The sequence below is a fragment of the Castor canadensis genome, chromosome 9, assembly GCF_047511655.1.
Source record: "Castor canadensis chromosome 9, mCasCan1.hap1v2, whole genome shotgun sequence".
NCBI classification, from domain to species: domain Eukaryota; kingdom Metazoa; phylum Chordata; class Mammalia; order Rodentia; family Castoridae; genus Castor; species Castor canadensis.
In genome coordinates this window covers 43,916,475-43,931,725 of record NC_133394.1, presented here as the reverse complement: position 1 = coordinate 43,931,725, position 15,251 = coordinate 43,916,475, and the positions used below count along the sequence as shown (strand labels likewise).

At 36.5% G+C, this 15,251-nt stretch overlaps 1 long non-coding RNA gene across 1 annotated transcript; it reads left to right on the top strand.

The window, feature by feature from the left end:
* The first annotated feature begins 237 nt into the window (after positions 1–237).
* On the top strand, positions 238–14,488 carry LOC141410732 (uncharacterized). Its single transcript, XR_012435520.1, has 3 exons — positions 238–853; positions 6,378–6,497; positions 14,105–14,488. It is a non-coding gene; the product is annotated as an uncharacterized lncRNA (long non-coding RNA).
* Positions 14,489–15,251: the final 763 nt, after the last annotated feature.

The following is a 15,251-nucleotide window of genomic DNA, read 5'->3' as shown; positions in this document are numbered from 1 at the left end:
CCAAGGATTGTTCAAAAGTGACTTGAATCAACTGCCACATACAATAGATGCTCACCATGGGTACGAATCGAGACCTTAACACATCTCCAAATGCATTGGAGTAGCTGGAAATTAAAGAGGAGATGCAGGGTATTGGGAAGGAAAATGAACCAGCACACTCTGAAATCTGATATCAGAGGAGTTTACACCTTGGAACACAGGATCGGAGAAGGGTAAAGATAACTCAGATTGTCAGGGGCAGAAAAAGCCATGACAAGGTTGGATGAGCAGGAAAAGACCAGACTGTGCCCTTTGACCAGAATAGAGAATGAGTTATATAGACCCCACAGGGACTCAATGCTGGCCCCAGAGCCATGGCTTGAGGACTGCTAGAAGATAACGCCGTAGCCAGAAAATGGCCTATTCCCAGTGCAGGGATACCTCCAAAGTCTTCTCTTGTCATCCACGAGAAGCCAGGAAAACAGGAGTTGGGGGAGGCACAGCAGAGAGAAACTCTGAAAGTCAGGATATTGAAGGAAAATAGAACTAGTTACTTGGTTACTGTCAGTCCCTGTGTAAACTGGCAATAATTAATCTTTTGTAGACAAGATTCTGATTCTCTTTGGGTTTTGATCCTAAAAGCAGTGTTATTCATTGACTGGCCACAGTCCTCAAAAGAAATTATCTGCTCCTCCACCAATTGTTCAGATTTGTCATGTTCAACTCTATGCTATTTTTGAAGATTCTTGTTACCAGGTTGGAAGAACCCAGACTAAGCTGTGTCTTTGAATGCTCTGACATATTCTATGAACCTTTTGTTTCCTGACTTGTCCTTCCAGGGTATCATATCCAGGTGAATCTGGAACAAGTCCAGGTTTGGAGCCTTTATTTTTAAATTTAATTAGTGTATATTAATTGTACAAATAATGGGTTTCATTGTGACATTTTCATAATATACTTTGGTCATATTTACTCCTCCCTATTATCCTCTCCTATACCTCCTTCAGCCTCCCCTTCCTATTCCCAGTTAGTCGCATTTCTTCTTTCTCTCTCTCTCTCTCTCTCTCTCCCCGCCCCCCGCCTTGCAATTTCACATTCTTCTCTCTGTTCCTTTATTACATTTCTCCTTGTCATCGGATCCTAAGAGAGCAATGCCATTGACATCTTCACTATATATGGTTCCATTTCCTTCTTCATTCTCACCATTTTCATTTTTATACAGCATACTGTGATGCATGGTACAGAGTAGCAGGTAGTGGACTGAGGATTGCTTCAAGAATACAATATGAACTATTGGTATTATTCGTAGTGTGTCTTGTCCTCCACTTATGACACTGTCCTCAATGGGCCTGTTGTCCTCCACGTACTCATCGAAGTTCAGAATGGCTGGAAGGGGTCTTTAACTCTTTGGAACCCACGATGTGGCTGTATCAGGACCTGTGTGTTAGTGGAGGGAAAGAGATTAAGATGATTTTTGGCATCTTTCACTTGGAAGTTTTATTGGTTTATTTGTCTCATTTAGTTTATTTTGTTCTTTTCTACTGCTTAGCAGAAATGGGGATTCAGGAGCATACTTAATTTAGTTTAAAACAGTGTTCTGCTTCCGCACATCTGTTTTATGACAAGGATGTGAACTCACTAAGGTTTCAATCAACACTCTGCTACATATTAACTTTTTGACTTTGGATTTCTGTAGTTCAGCTTCAGCTTGAAATAAAGGTGATAATAATACTGTCCTCACAGACATCAATGTAACTGCCTTAGCTCAGTGCTGGTTTTTGGTTTTTTGTGGTGCTGGGAATCAAACCCAGGGCCTTGCACAGGACAAGCACATACTGTACTGCTGAGTTTCATCCCCCCCTGAGTACTGATTTTGAGGTATATAGTTAGGATACACAATTCAGTGTTGTTGGACTGAAGAGGAGAGAACGTGTCTTAAACTGAAGGTAGAAAGCATGAAAGGTTCAGTCAATCAAGGGAAAGGATAATGATCACTTCTAGAGAAAGGGAACACAGCAAGTAGTGACAGGTTGTGCAGGCAACTTTAGAGAAATCACCACAGATTGTTCCTTTTGGTCAAATGTTGTCATATATGGGAAAGAAGACGTTAATCTGAAAAGCATATAAGGAAGAAGCAAGTGAGGTCCCATGAGCATAGACCAGAAATAATGAGAACCTAAACTAAGGAACCAACAAGAAAGTCAGAGGTGGATGGCACGGGTTCTGGATGGTGACCACACATCTGAGAGATAGTCAAGAAATAAAAGGGGTAGGTTTTGCAACTGATTAAATGTGTGTGGGTGGAGGGAGTGATAACTGAAGAAGACAGGAAAAGACAAAAGACAGGTCTCCTGGCTTGATAGGATAATTGCATAGATTACTAGTCTGCAGGCTTAGACTCCAAAATGAGGAACACATGAGAAGGAGCAAGTTTGACTAGAGGTGTAAATAATTTAGTTATTGTAAGGTTGTGGTGGAGGAATGTATGCTGGAAAATACAAATTAAATATCCTATAACAGCTTTAAAATGGTTTTGAAATTTAGGAGGATGGTCTGGTTTAGACATGTTTTGGAAGCTTTTTGGCTCATAGATGAGATTGCCAAGGAAACACAGGCTAGAAGGATAGTAGATCGAAGACCAAACATTACCAAGTCCTTATGTTTAAGATGACTAGGGACAAGGAGATAATAAGAGAGTGGTCAGAAGCCTAGCCAACAATATCAGAGCAGGACAGAGAAAACAGGGAATATTCATTTAATGAACTACATGCTTCAGAAGGCTCCAAAGTACCCAGTCAAGAATGCTAAAGAGTAAGAAGCAAAGAGAATAGGAAGATGTGGTTTCAGCCTTTAAATTCTTCCTAAAATCTGTGATCAGGTGACCTGTTACTGCCTATTTCCCCTGCCCCCCATCTTTAGCCATCAGAACTGACTGTGCTTCTAGCTGTCAATATCCAGCTCACTCACTACTTTAGTTTCATTCTGCTAATTTTCTTTCTGCTGTCCTCTTCTTGCTCCTCTCGCTATAATTCCAACACAAGTTACTCAACGCATCACTTTTCATCTATTGCTGTTATTTTTCAAGGATATGCCATCTGAACTTTATTCCTCTTATCCCATTACACCATTCATTTTCAAGAATTTTTAACATACATTGTTTTTTCAGTGTTGCCCATGTTGGTATACATTATACCTTCAGATACTTAAGACTCTGCAGAACCCTCTTAACTCTAGTATTTTCATATTACTTCCTTCCAGCTTTCTGAATATGTTATGTTCTCTCCCCTCTAGCCCCAGGCTCTTTGCACACAGCATCCCTCCTTCCTGTAACACTCTTCACCTTCCATTAACCCGCCTCTCACTTGACCTCTTCTTCTCAGCTTAAGTGCCACATTCTCCCTTGAGATCCCTACCCTGACCCCTAACGTGGAGAAGGCATTTCTTATGTGTACTTCCATATGTGCTTGCACACATTCTGCCATACTAACAAGCACACTGCATTTCAATGGTTTGCTAAGCTATTTTACTGTGAAACTGGGAATTCCTCACAGATTTGCTTGTCAATGTATAACTAGTACAAAGTGCCAACTAATATTTATTGAATAAAAGCATAACTCTATTGCAGTATGTAATAGAAAACAACTCTGTATACAATTATTATAATTACATGAACTATACATTCATATGTTTAAAAAAAAACTTATCAGAACACATGCAAGTGATGCTATGTTTCTGCAAGCCATTTAAAAGTTATATGAGACCAGCTCTTTATTTAGAAAGCAATTAACATTCCCTATTTTCTTAATTTTCTAAATTTTCAATGCTTTCATTAAATTTTTATAAGAAAAACATAATAATTTTAAAAACGCATTGCCATATCTTCCAGTTTTTAACAAAGCGTGGTAACACTAATACATTTAAATTTCACCTTATGTAATACTTCATTGGACTATTTCCAGGCATGAATAATTCTCATCCTAACATTACTTTGCATCTGGAAAACATAAGAAAGTGGGATGATCAAAACATGAATTCTAAGCTTTGTTTTCATAGATCCTGTTAGAAGAAATGTTCTCACCGATCTGTCATTATGGTCTATCTCTTCTCATTATGGGCTATCACTTCTCAGAGACATGGTTGCACCTAAGATTTTTGAATGTTTGAACATGGATAATTATTTAAAGTTGTTTGGGATGCAGATATTTAATTGAAACAAAATACTAACATTTTCTTGGCCTGGAAAACAGACCACTTAACCTTTGAATTAAAAAAAAACCCACTAATTTAATGTTCAAAACATGTTAGCAGCATCTTTACCCAATCCTCTAGCCTTATCCTGTCTCTGACCCCACCCCACCATTCCTTCTCCCCGTGTCGGGCTCAGCACAGCTCAGAGACATCTTAAGATATTATCCGAAGTTCTTACAGACTTTAATAATCAATTTTTCTTTAATTTATGTTAATCTAGTTGGCAAGAAGTTGTCTTTTTTCATTTCTCCAGTTAGTAGGTCATAGTACAAAGTTTAAATAATACCAAAATATATGGAAGAAAAAGTTAAATTCACTCCCAACCCCACCTAACATACCCTTCTCCAAAGAGGCAACTACTGTTAATAGCCTGGTTCAAAATCTTGCAGACTATATGTATTTATACTATAGTCAACTATCATATACTCCTATATAAATGCACACGTACCTTTATGGCTCTACAAACGCATACATATAAAAGTCTATAGAAAAATATATCTGAATACATGTTTACATATCTACACACATGTATATTTGTAAATGTGTGTGTGAGTATGTTGTATGAGAGAGATGGAACAAAGTAAGCCTAGATGGTTCTGTTATAATTGAGACAATCAGTATATATAGTTTGGCATCTTATTATTTATTTACTTATTGACAGAACTGGGTTGAACTCAGGACCTTGTGCTTGCTAGTCAGGGGCTTCACCACCTGAGCCACACCCTCAACCCTCTTTGCTTTAGTTATTTTGATGATAGAGTCTTGCTTTATGCTCAAGCCCTCCTGGACCAAGATCATCTTACACACACTTCATACATAGGTGGGATGACTCCCAGCTTTTTAATGGTTAAGATAGAGCCTTGAAAACTTTTGGCCCTGCTGGCCTCAAACCAGGATTCTCCTGATCTTTGCCTTCTAAGTACCTAGGATTATAGGTGTGATCTACTGTGCCTGGCTTTATACTTTCCTAAGGTAATAATTATTTTCTTGATGTAATAATATCTCAGAACTTGCTGGTTATTGTTGTTTTTATTTGCTTTGTTAATATTGTTTTATTTTAACTAACATATAGCAGTTCTATGTTTGTATTTATCATTCCTCTTTAGATTTGTGTTTTAAAATCAACAATGCAATGAATACCTTTTCTTTCTTTTTATTAGCATAAGTTAATTATGCAAGGGGGTTTCACTGTGATATCTCCAAGCATACATATAATGCACTTTGATCAAATTCACTTGTTCTATTACTCCTTCTTTCCCTCCCTCCCTTCACCCCTCCTTTTAACAGTTTAGGGTTTCGTTATCATATTTACCCTCCATTGCCCTCTCCTTTCCCCTCTTCAACCTCCCACTGGTTCCCCCCAAACAGTTCTTCTTTTATAATCATGTCATATTATTATTATTATCATTATTTTAATTCTAGAGTCTGCATATGAGAGAAAAAATTGATACTTATCTTACCGAGCTTAGCTTATCTCACTAAACATGATGGTCTACAGTGCCATCCATTTTCCTGCAAATTACATAATTTCATTTGTGGCCAGTAATACTCCATTTTCTTCCTAGGCTGAGTCCATTTATTGGCTGTTGTGAATATTGCTTAAGTAAACATGGGTGTATAGGTATCCCTACTGCATGTTGTCTTACATTCCTTCAGATATATCCCCAAGAGTGGAATAGCAGGCTCAAATGCTAGTTCTTATTTTAGTTTTAATTAGTTTGCCTGTATATATTTTGGATATTAATTCTCTATCTGATGAACAGCTTGCAAAAATTTTCTTCCATTTTGTAAATTGTCTCTTGATTCTGGTAATTGTTTCCTTTGATGTACAGAAGCTTTTAAATATGATGCAAGTCCAGCTGTCAATTGTTGCTCCTATTTCCTGGGCAATTGGAGACCTATTCAGAAAGTCATTGCCTAGACCTCTATCTTCAAGTGTTTTCCCTATAGCTCTTACATTAAAATATTTGATCCATTTGTGTTAATTTTTGTACAGGGTGAGACATAGGGTTCTAATTAGAATAAAATTGATAAATCAATTGATATACTTAATTTAGATATCAATAGATACTGATTCCAAAACCACAGAGGCATGGTGGAGGGGGGGCCCTACTGTATACTAACTGTGAAATTACTGTGTCTTTCCCAAGGTGTTCTGGTCCCCCTTCAATAGGCCTGTGGCCACAGAGGACTTCCTTGAGTTGCTGGTTGACTAAACCCACTCCCCAGGCTTTATGTTACCATGCCACCATGTCTCTGAAACAACACAGGTAATATATTAGCCAGTCTGTCTGCTTTCTTTTCTGTTCTTTTCTTTTGCCAAATTTATATGTCTTTCTAAAAATGTCTTTCTTTTCGTGATATATAATACATTTCTGTGTTCTGAAGATTTGAAAGTTAAAAGTTCACTTTTATTCTACTAGTAGGTTTGTTCAGCTTATAAAAGATACTTTTCTCTGGTATAATTGTTAAAAGGAAAATAGAATCCAAAAAACCGCTGAGAGGTGAAAATTTAACTTGCTTTATCTTTCCACACTGACTTCTTCCCACACATTTCTCAATGTCATCTGTATAATTTAGAATTTTTGTCCTGCTTGTTATAATTAAATTCTAGTTTGCTTTCAACAATTACTTTTGTTATTAGAAGTCTTTATAATCACACACTATTTTTTAAAACTCACTCTATTTTGATGATTTTACTGTTGCTTGTATAGTCCTTGAACACCCACCCCCATACTAACTTTTTATTTTAATTTATAATGCAAGGAACTGTAGTATGCCTGAATAATTTTTCAACATAGTGGTTTATGTTACAAGAAAAAAATTCTATTTTCATTGCTTACAAACAGTAAAAAATAACATTTCCATGTTTTACTCTGTAGACAGGCTCATGTTGAGGAAATTATTATTTATTTAAATGGTGCTTATGTTTTGTCTCTCCTCCTTTCCTTTTTCTTTCCTTTTTTGTTATTCTTGAAATACTCATTAACCATATGTTTTAGCTCTTTCTTTAAAAGTTCATTTCTTTTTTGAATTCCCATTATATGTATATTATATTTTCTTTCCTTGGGACTTTTTTTTTAATTTTATTTTTATTCTTATTTTTATTGTTTTATTATTCATATGTGCATACAAGGCTTGGGTCATTCCTCCCTCCTGTCCCCACCCCCTCCCTTACCACCCATACCACCCCCTCCCTCTCTTCCCTACCCCCTCAATACCCAGCAGAAACTATTTTGCCCTTATCTCTAATTTTGTTGAAGAGAGAGTATAAGCAATAATAGGAAGGAACAAGGGTTTTTGCCAGCTGAGATAAGGATAGCTATACAGGGAGTTGACTCACATTGATTTCCTGTGTGTGTGTGTGTGTGTTACCTTCTAGGTTAATTCTTTTTGATGTAACCTTTTCTCTAGTTGCTGGTCCCCTTTTCTTGTTGGCCTCAGTTGTTTTTAAGGTATCTGCTTTAGTTTCTCTGCTTTAAGGGCAACAAATGCTAGCTAATTTTTTAGGTGTCTTACCTATCCTCACCCCTTCCTTGTGTGCTCTCGCTTTTATCATGTGATCAAAGTCCAGTCCCCTTGTTGTGTTTGCCCTTGATCTAATGTCCGCATATGAGGGAGAACATACGATTTTTGGTCTTTTGAGCCAGGCTAACCTCACTCAGAATGATGTTCTCCAATTCCATCCATTTACCAGCGAATGATAACATTTTGTTTTTCTTCATGGCTGCATAAAATTCCATTGTGTATAGATACCACATTTTCTTAATCCATTCGTCAGTGGTGGGGCATCTTGGCTGTTTCCATAACTTGGCTATTGTGAATAGTGCTGCAATAAACATGGGTGTGCAGGTGCCTCTGGAGTAACCTGTGTCACAGTCTTTTGGGTATATCCCCAAGAGTGCTATTGCTGGATCAAATGGTAGATAAATGTTTAGCTTTTTAAGTAGCCTCCAAATTTTTTTCCAGAGTGGTTGTACTAGTTTACATTCCCACCAACAGTGTAAGAGGGTTCCTATTTCCCTGCATCCTCGCCAACACCTGTTGTTGGTGGTGTTGCTAATGATGGCTATTCTAACAGGGATGAGGTGGAATCTTAGTGTGGTTTTAATTTGCATTTCCTTTGTTGCTAGAGATGGTGAGCATTTTTTCATGTGTTTTTTGGCCATTTGAATTTCTTCTTTTGAGAAAGTTCTGTTTAGTTCACTTGCCCATTTCTTTATTGGTTCATTAGTTTTGGGAGAATTTAGTTTTTTAAGTTCCCTATATATTCTGGTTATCAGTCCCTTGTCTGATGTGTAGCTGGCAAATATTTTCTCCCACTCTGTGGGTGTTCTCTTCAGTTTAGAGACCATTTCTTTTGATGAACAGAAGCTTTTTAGTTTTATGAGGTCCCATTTATCTATGCTATCTCTTAATTGCTGTGCTGCTGGGGTTCTGTTGAGAAAGTTCTTACCTATACCTACTAACTCCAGAGTATTTCCTACTCTTTCCTGTATCAACTTTAGAGTTTGGGGTCTGATATTAAGATCCTTGATCTATTTTGAGTTAATTTTGGTATAGGGTGATATACATGGATCTAGTTTCAGTTTTTTGCAGACTGCTAACCAGTTTTCCCAGCAGTTTTTGTTAAAGAGGCTGCTATTTCTCCATCGTATATTTTTAGCTCCTTTGTCAAAGACAAGTTGGTTATAGTTGTGTGGCTTCATATCTGGGTCCTCTATTCTGTTCCACGGGTCTTCATGTCTGTTTTTGTGCCAGTACCATGCTGTTTTTATCATTATTGCTTTGTAATATAGTTTGAAGTCAGGTATCGTGATACCTCCAGCATTGTTCTTTTGACTGAGTATTGCCTTGGCTATTCATGACCTCTTGTGTTTCCATATAAATTTCACAGTAGATTTTTCAATCTCTTTAATGAATGTCATTGGAATTTTGATGGGAATTGCATTAAACATGTAGATTACTTTTGGGAGTATCGACATTTTTACTATGTTGATTCTACCAATCCATGAGCATGGGAGATCTCTCCACTTTCCATAGTCTTCCTCAATCTCTTTCTTCAGAAGTTTATAGTTTTCTTTGTAGAGGTCATTCACATCTTTTGTTAGGTTTACACCTAGGTATTTGATTTTTTTTGAGGCTATTGTAAATGGAATTGTTTTCATGCATTCTTTTTCAGTTTGTTCATTGTTAGTGTATAGAAATGCTAATGATTTTTCTATGTTGATTTTATATCCTGCTACCTTGCTATAGCTATTGATGATGTCTAGAAGCTTCTGAGTAGAGTTTTTTGGGTCTTTAAGGTATAGGATCATGTCGTCTGCAAATAGGGATATTTTGACAGTTTCTTTACCTATTTGTATTCCTTTTATTCCTTCTTCTTGCCTAATTGCTCTGGCTAGGAATTCCAGTACTATGTTGAATAGGAGTGGAGATAGTGGGCATCCTTGTCTGGTTCCTGATTTTAGAGGGAATGGTTTTAATTTTTCTCCATTAAGTATAATGCTGGCTGTAGGTTTGTCATATATAGCTTTTATAATGTTGAGGAACTTTCCTTCTATTCCTAGTTTTCTTAGAGCTTTTATCATGAAATGATGTTGGATCTTATCAAAGGCTTTTTCTGCATCTATTGAGATGATCAAGTGGTTTTTGTCTTTGCTTCTGTTAATGGGGTTTATTACGTTTATTGATTTTCATATGTTGAACGACCCCTGCATTCCTGGGATGAAGGCTACTTGGTTGTGGTGAATAATCTTTTTGATGTGTTGTTGAATTCAGTTTGCCATTATTTTGTTGAGGATTTTTACATCAATGTTCATTAAGGAGATTGGCCTATAGTTCTCCTTTTTGGAGATGTCTTTGCCTGGTTTTGGGATAAGTGTAATACTGGCTTCATATCCTAGGGCACAAAGCAAGCCTCAGCAAATATAAGAAAATAGAAATTATACCGTGCATACTATCTGATCACAATGCAGTAAAAGTAGAACTCAACAACAAAAGTAAAGACAAAAAACATGCAAACAGCTGGAAACTAAATAACTCACTACTTAATGAACAGTGGATCATTGATGAAATATAAGAGGAAATTAAAAAGTTCCTGGAAGTCAATAAAAATGAAAACACAACCTACCAGAACCTATGGGACACAGCAAAGGCAGTCCTGAGAGGAAAGTTTATAGCCATGAGTGCATATATTAAAAAGACTGAAAGATCCCAAATCAATGGCCTAATGATACATCTCAAACTCCTAGAAAAACAAGAACAAGCAAATCCCAAAACAATTAGAAGGAGAGAAACAATAAAAATAAGAGCTGAAATCAACGAAATAGAAACCAAAAAATCCATACAAAGAATTAATGAAACAAAAGGTTTGTTCTTTGAAAAAATAAACAAGATCGATAGACCCCTGGCAAACCTGACTAAAATGAGGAGAGGAAAAACCCAAATTAGTAGAATCAGGAATGCAAAAGGGGAGATAACAACAAACACCATGGAAATCCAGGAAATCATCAGAGACTACTTCGAGAACCTATATTCAAATAAATTTGAAAATCTTAAAGAAATGGAGAGATTTCTAGATACATATGATCATCCAAAACTGAACCAAGAGGAAATTAATCACCTGAATATATCTATAACACAAAATGAAATTGAAGCAGCAATCAAGAGTCTCCCCAAAAAACTAGCTAGCATTTGTTGCCCTTAACGCAGAGAAACTAAAGCAGATACCTTAAAGCAACTGAGGCCAATAGGAAAAGGGGAACAGGTACTAGAGAAAAGGTTAGATCAAAAAGAATTAACCTAGAAGGTAACACCCACGCACAGGAAATCAATGTGAGTCAATGCCCTGTATAGCTATCCTTATCTCAACCAGCAAAAACCCTTGTTCCTTCCTATTATTGCTTATACTCTTTCTACAACAAAATTAGAAATAAGGGCAAAATAGTTTCTGCTGGGTATTGAGGGGGGGAGAGGGAGGGGGAGGAGTGGGTGGTAAGGGAGGGAGTGGGGGCAGGGGGGAGAAATGAACCAAGCCTTGTATGCACATATGAATAATAAAAGAAAAATGAAAAAAAAAAGAAATCAATTGTGAAATGTCAGAGGAAAATAAAAGTCACTTACTTGAAAACTAAAAAAAAAAAAGAGTCTCCCCAAAAAGAAAAGTCCAGGGCCTGATGGATTCTCTGCTGAATTCTATCAGACCTTTAAAGAAGAACTGATACCAATCCTCCTTAAACTGTTCCATGAAATAGAAAGGGAAGGAAAACTGCCAAACACATTTTATGAAGCCAGTATTACACTTATCCCAAAACCAGGGACTTTTTTATTTTAGAGACTAAAGTTCTATGGGTTTTTGGAACAAAGACTGAATCCACTCCTCCCATCTGTGGCAGATATTTTTTGAATTAACATACATTAATAAACTGATGAGATTTCATTGTGTTAATTCCAAACAAGAGTACAGTGTACCTTAGCAAGTGTACTCCCTCCATTACATTTTCATGCCTCCCCGTTCTCCTCCTACTTTCTCAGTGTTTGGTGGGTGTCATTATGCTGCCTTCAATTGTATGTATTTTTTTCTGAATGTATTCTCTCTCCCTCTCTCTCTCTCTCTCTCTTCCTTCTCTGTATTTGTGAGAACATTTGTTCACTTTCTTACTTTGTTAATCTCATTTTTAACCTTTCCTGATCACATAGTATTCTTTCATTGGGCACTGGATTTAGTTTTAGACATGCCATGTCACCTTTTACACCTAGGTGTGTGATTCTGACTCCTGTATGTTTTGATAGGTCTCGTAATTTTTCTCTGTCCTTGTGAAAAATTTCTGCTTGTTTCATTCTGGCCCCCTGGAAAAGGAAGCCCTGTGATACAGAATTATTTTTGTTCACTGATTTCTTCTAGGGCACCAACACACTTTGCAAGGCAGCCCTTGTAAGTTTTCTATTCCTCTGACTGTTCTTCAGGTGGACACCCCACTAAGGTGTCAGGTTTCACCTGGCTGCATGTGTCTGTTGTGTACGGGTCTCACCAGTGGCTTACCTGCATTTTCTGCTACATCTGCTTCTTCCTCTAATCTGTAGTCACCACTATGAGGATGTCCATGAAGGCAAAAGAATAGGAAGTTCTAGGAGATTTTCACTGTCCTTTTCCTTTTCCTCAGACCTATGCTATATGTAACTAAAATTGCTCAAAGTTTTGTCAAATAGAACTTTCATTTACACAACAATTATTTTTGAAAGCTGAGGATGCTGCAATGATAGAACAATATAAATCTTGAACCTCATGAGTTATATATTCAAAGGAGGAGTCATACAATAAAGAAATATACATGAAAATGTATATTGTAACAAATAGTGGTGAATGGTAGAAAAACAAAAGCAACATCAAAAACAGATGAAGAGGCAGGTGGAACACTTTCCAAATTTCATGCTGATTTAGATTCTCCACCCCCCCACAAAAGAGGTTTTTCTCAGTTTCATTTCTAGTTTCTTTGGGAACATAGGGATAGAAGAAGAGGGGCAGCATGGGGAGCAGAGTTGTCTGCTTTCACTCATATTGTTAGCTTCCCTGGGAAGTCTTCCTCTTTCTCCATTTCCCTAAGGACTCCATAACCTATAACTGCTTTTGACTCCATATTTCATCTGATTTTAACACGTGCTCTTGATCTACTTTTCTAGTTGTCTAAACACCACCTCAATATATAGTGTGGTCCTCAGACTTATCATGTCCAAAGTCAAACTTATTCCCCCTTTTGTATCCCAGAGAGGAAGATGACATTACAGTTCCCAGAGTGTTCCAGATTTTAAAAACTCTCATTCAACTCCTCTTGAAAACTTTGTTTCCAAAATCCAGTGTCTAAGCCCTGGCCTTTTGGATTATGAAGAATGTTTCATTGAAACTTTTATTTCTAATCTTATTTCAGTGGTCAGTTTACCCTGACTTTAGCTAATTAGATTTTCTGATGACTGTCTTCTTTCTCCCCAATCCATGCTATGTACTCCAGGCAGTATTATCAGCATAAGATGCACATATAATACATAATAACATCACTTTCTGACTTCACTAACTTCCCTCAGTGTTATTTTTAAATCAAAAAATGAGTCAAGTATTTTTCTGCACTTTAGATTACATTTAATTGAAGATATCTTATTCTAGCTTCCTCATGTTCTTAAAAATAAGAAATGACTTATGAAATCAATGAGATGATCTAAGAGTAGAGCTTAAATATTTGAAAACACAAAACTAATACTTTTACTATTTTAAAAACTTTATATTATACAAAAGTATTTCTTATTTTTTGGACTTGACTCTGTTCTTCTTCCTTGGTAAGGACTGTAATCATGCAGAAATTGAAGTTTATAGCTTTGATTGGCTTAAAGATAAAGGAGTGATAAAAAGTTCACAATCATTTTCTTAAGAGAATGGTTGTATTCATTTTATATATGAATAATTTCAAATGGTTTAAGAAATTTATCTCAACCATGTCAAAGTGCAGCAAAATGTACCTGATACGAATTTTTCCCAGGAGAAGTTTTTTATTAAATTATGATAAACTGAACTATGAAAGAGAAAAGCCATAATCAACTTGTCTTTTTTTGTGTATTAGTTATACAGCTATAAATAATAAGGATATCCTAATCATTTCAATTACTGTAAGAATGCAAGTAACTTTGTAGTGAAAAATGGTAAGTTTTTTTTTTATAAAGTGCAACATACCCATATATCATTTGGACAGAAAGAAGAATAGCCTTTAAACAGTGAAATTCCACAAGCAGATAGGTAGATAAAATAATCATGATCAGAGAGGAGCATAGGTCAAGCAAAGTACACTCACATACTAAATTTACTTGTGTTTTCTGATACTTTGCACAGGGAAGACGATTGAACTGGATGACTACCCAAGATGTTCCTTTTGGTCTTCATTTTAAAAGATTATGTGATATTCAAGGGCTACAGATAATTAGAACTTATTCATACTAAAACCAAGCATTTCATATTAAAGCAGAAAATAAGAAATGGAATAAAAAATGGACCCCCATCTGCTAGTGGACCAATTTTTATTTCTCTGCATTGCTTTACTGAAAGATATGCGTGTACCTTTGGAAGAGCTACATGAAGAACACTGAACCACACAGGTCAAACTTCCCAAACACATTTTGTTCCCAACATCATACATTGCCCTATGAAGGTTCTCAAAAGAAACCCATATCCTTTGTTTTTCCTGAACTATGTTATGGAAATGGCCAAAGGAGAGCATAAAAAAATACAAAAGACAAGAGTGTCATGAGATTGATTTATCCCTGTAAAAATCCTGGCAACATGTTTGTAAAACACTGTCCTGCAAAGCCTGGTCTTCAACCACTTTTTCTATCCTCTTTATCAATCTGTTTATAAGCCTCTGCCACCAAGTAGCCCTGACAAATGACTAACACGAAGAGTATACCTGAGTAAGCACCTTATGCCAGCTTCCACAAAATATCTTAAACTTAATGTTTTTATGACAGTAACATCTTGTGACATATGTTTTCAGTACTGTGTCTCTTAACTCAACAAGTGGTTTTGTTTCTCTCACCCACACAAAAATGTAAACAGATATTATAGTTTTGGAGAAACTTCCCTGGCATTTCCTTTCTGCTTTTCAACTCCAGTCCTGCCTCTGTGTGCCAAAGGCAAACTGGTCCCAACAAAGCAGCCTTGCAAATGCACAGGCAAAACTATCAACAATTCTATTGTCTCTAGAAAATGTGCAGAAAAAAAAGAGCTGACATTTGACATACAAGGTAAGCCCAACAAAGTATTCAGAAGATTGTTCTTTCCTGCTGTTATAATCCACTAACTTCTTGTTGTTAGTTCTTAATCCAGTATCATGTCTAGACTATTTCTTCTCTCTACCTCCAACAAAGCTTTGGGAAAAATAAAACGATATTTTCACAGGTTTCTACAACCTTCAGCTATTATTGCCGGCCAAATGTGGAAAGAGCACATTGTGTTCTTCCTTTTGAGTTTGGATTTTTTGTCT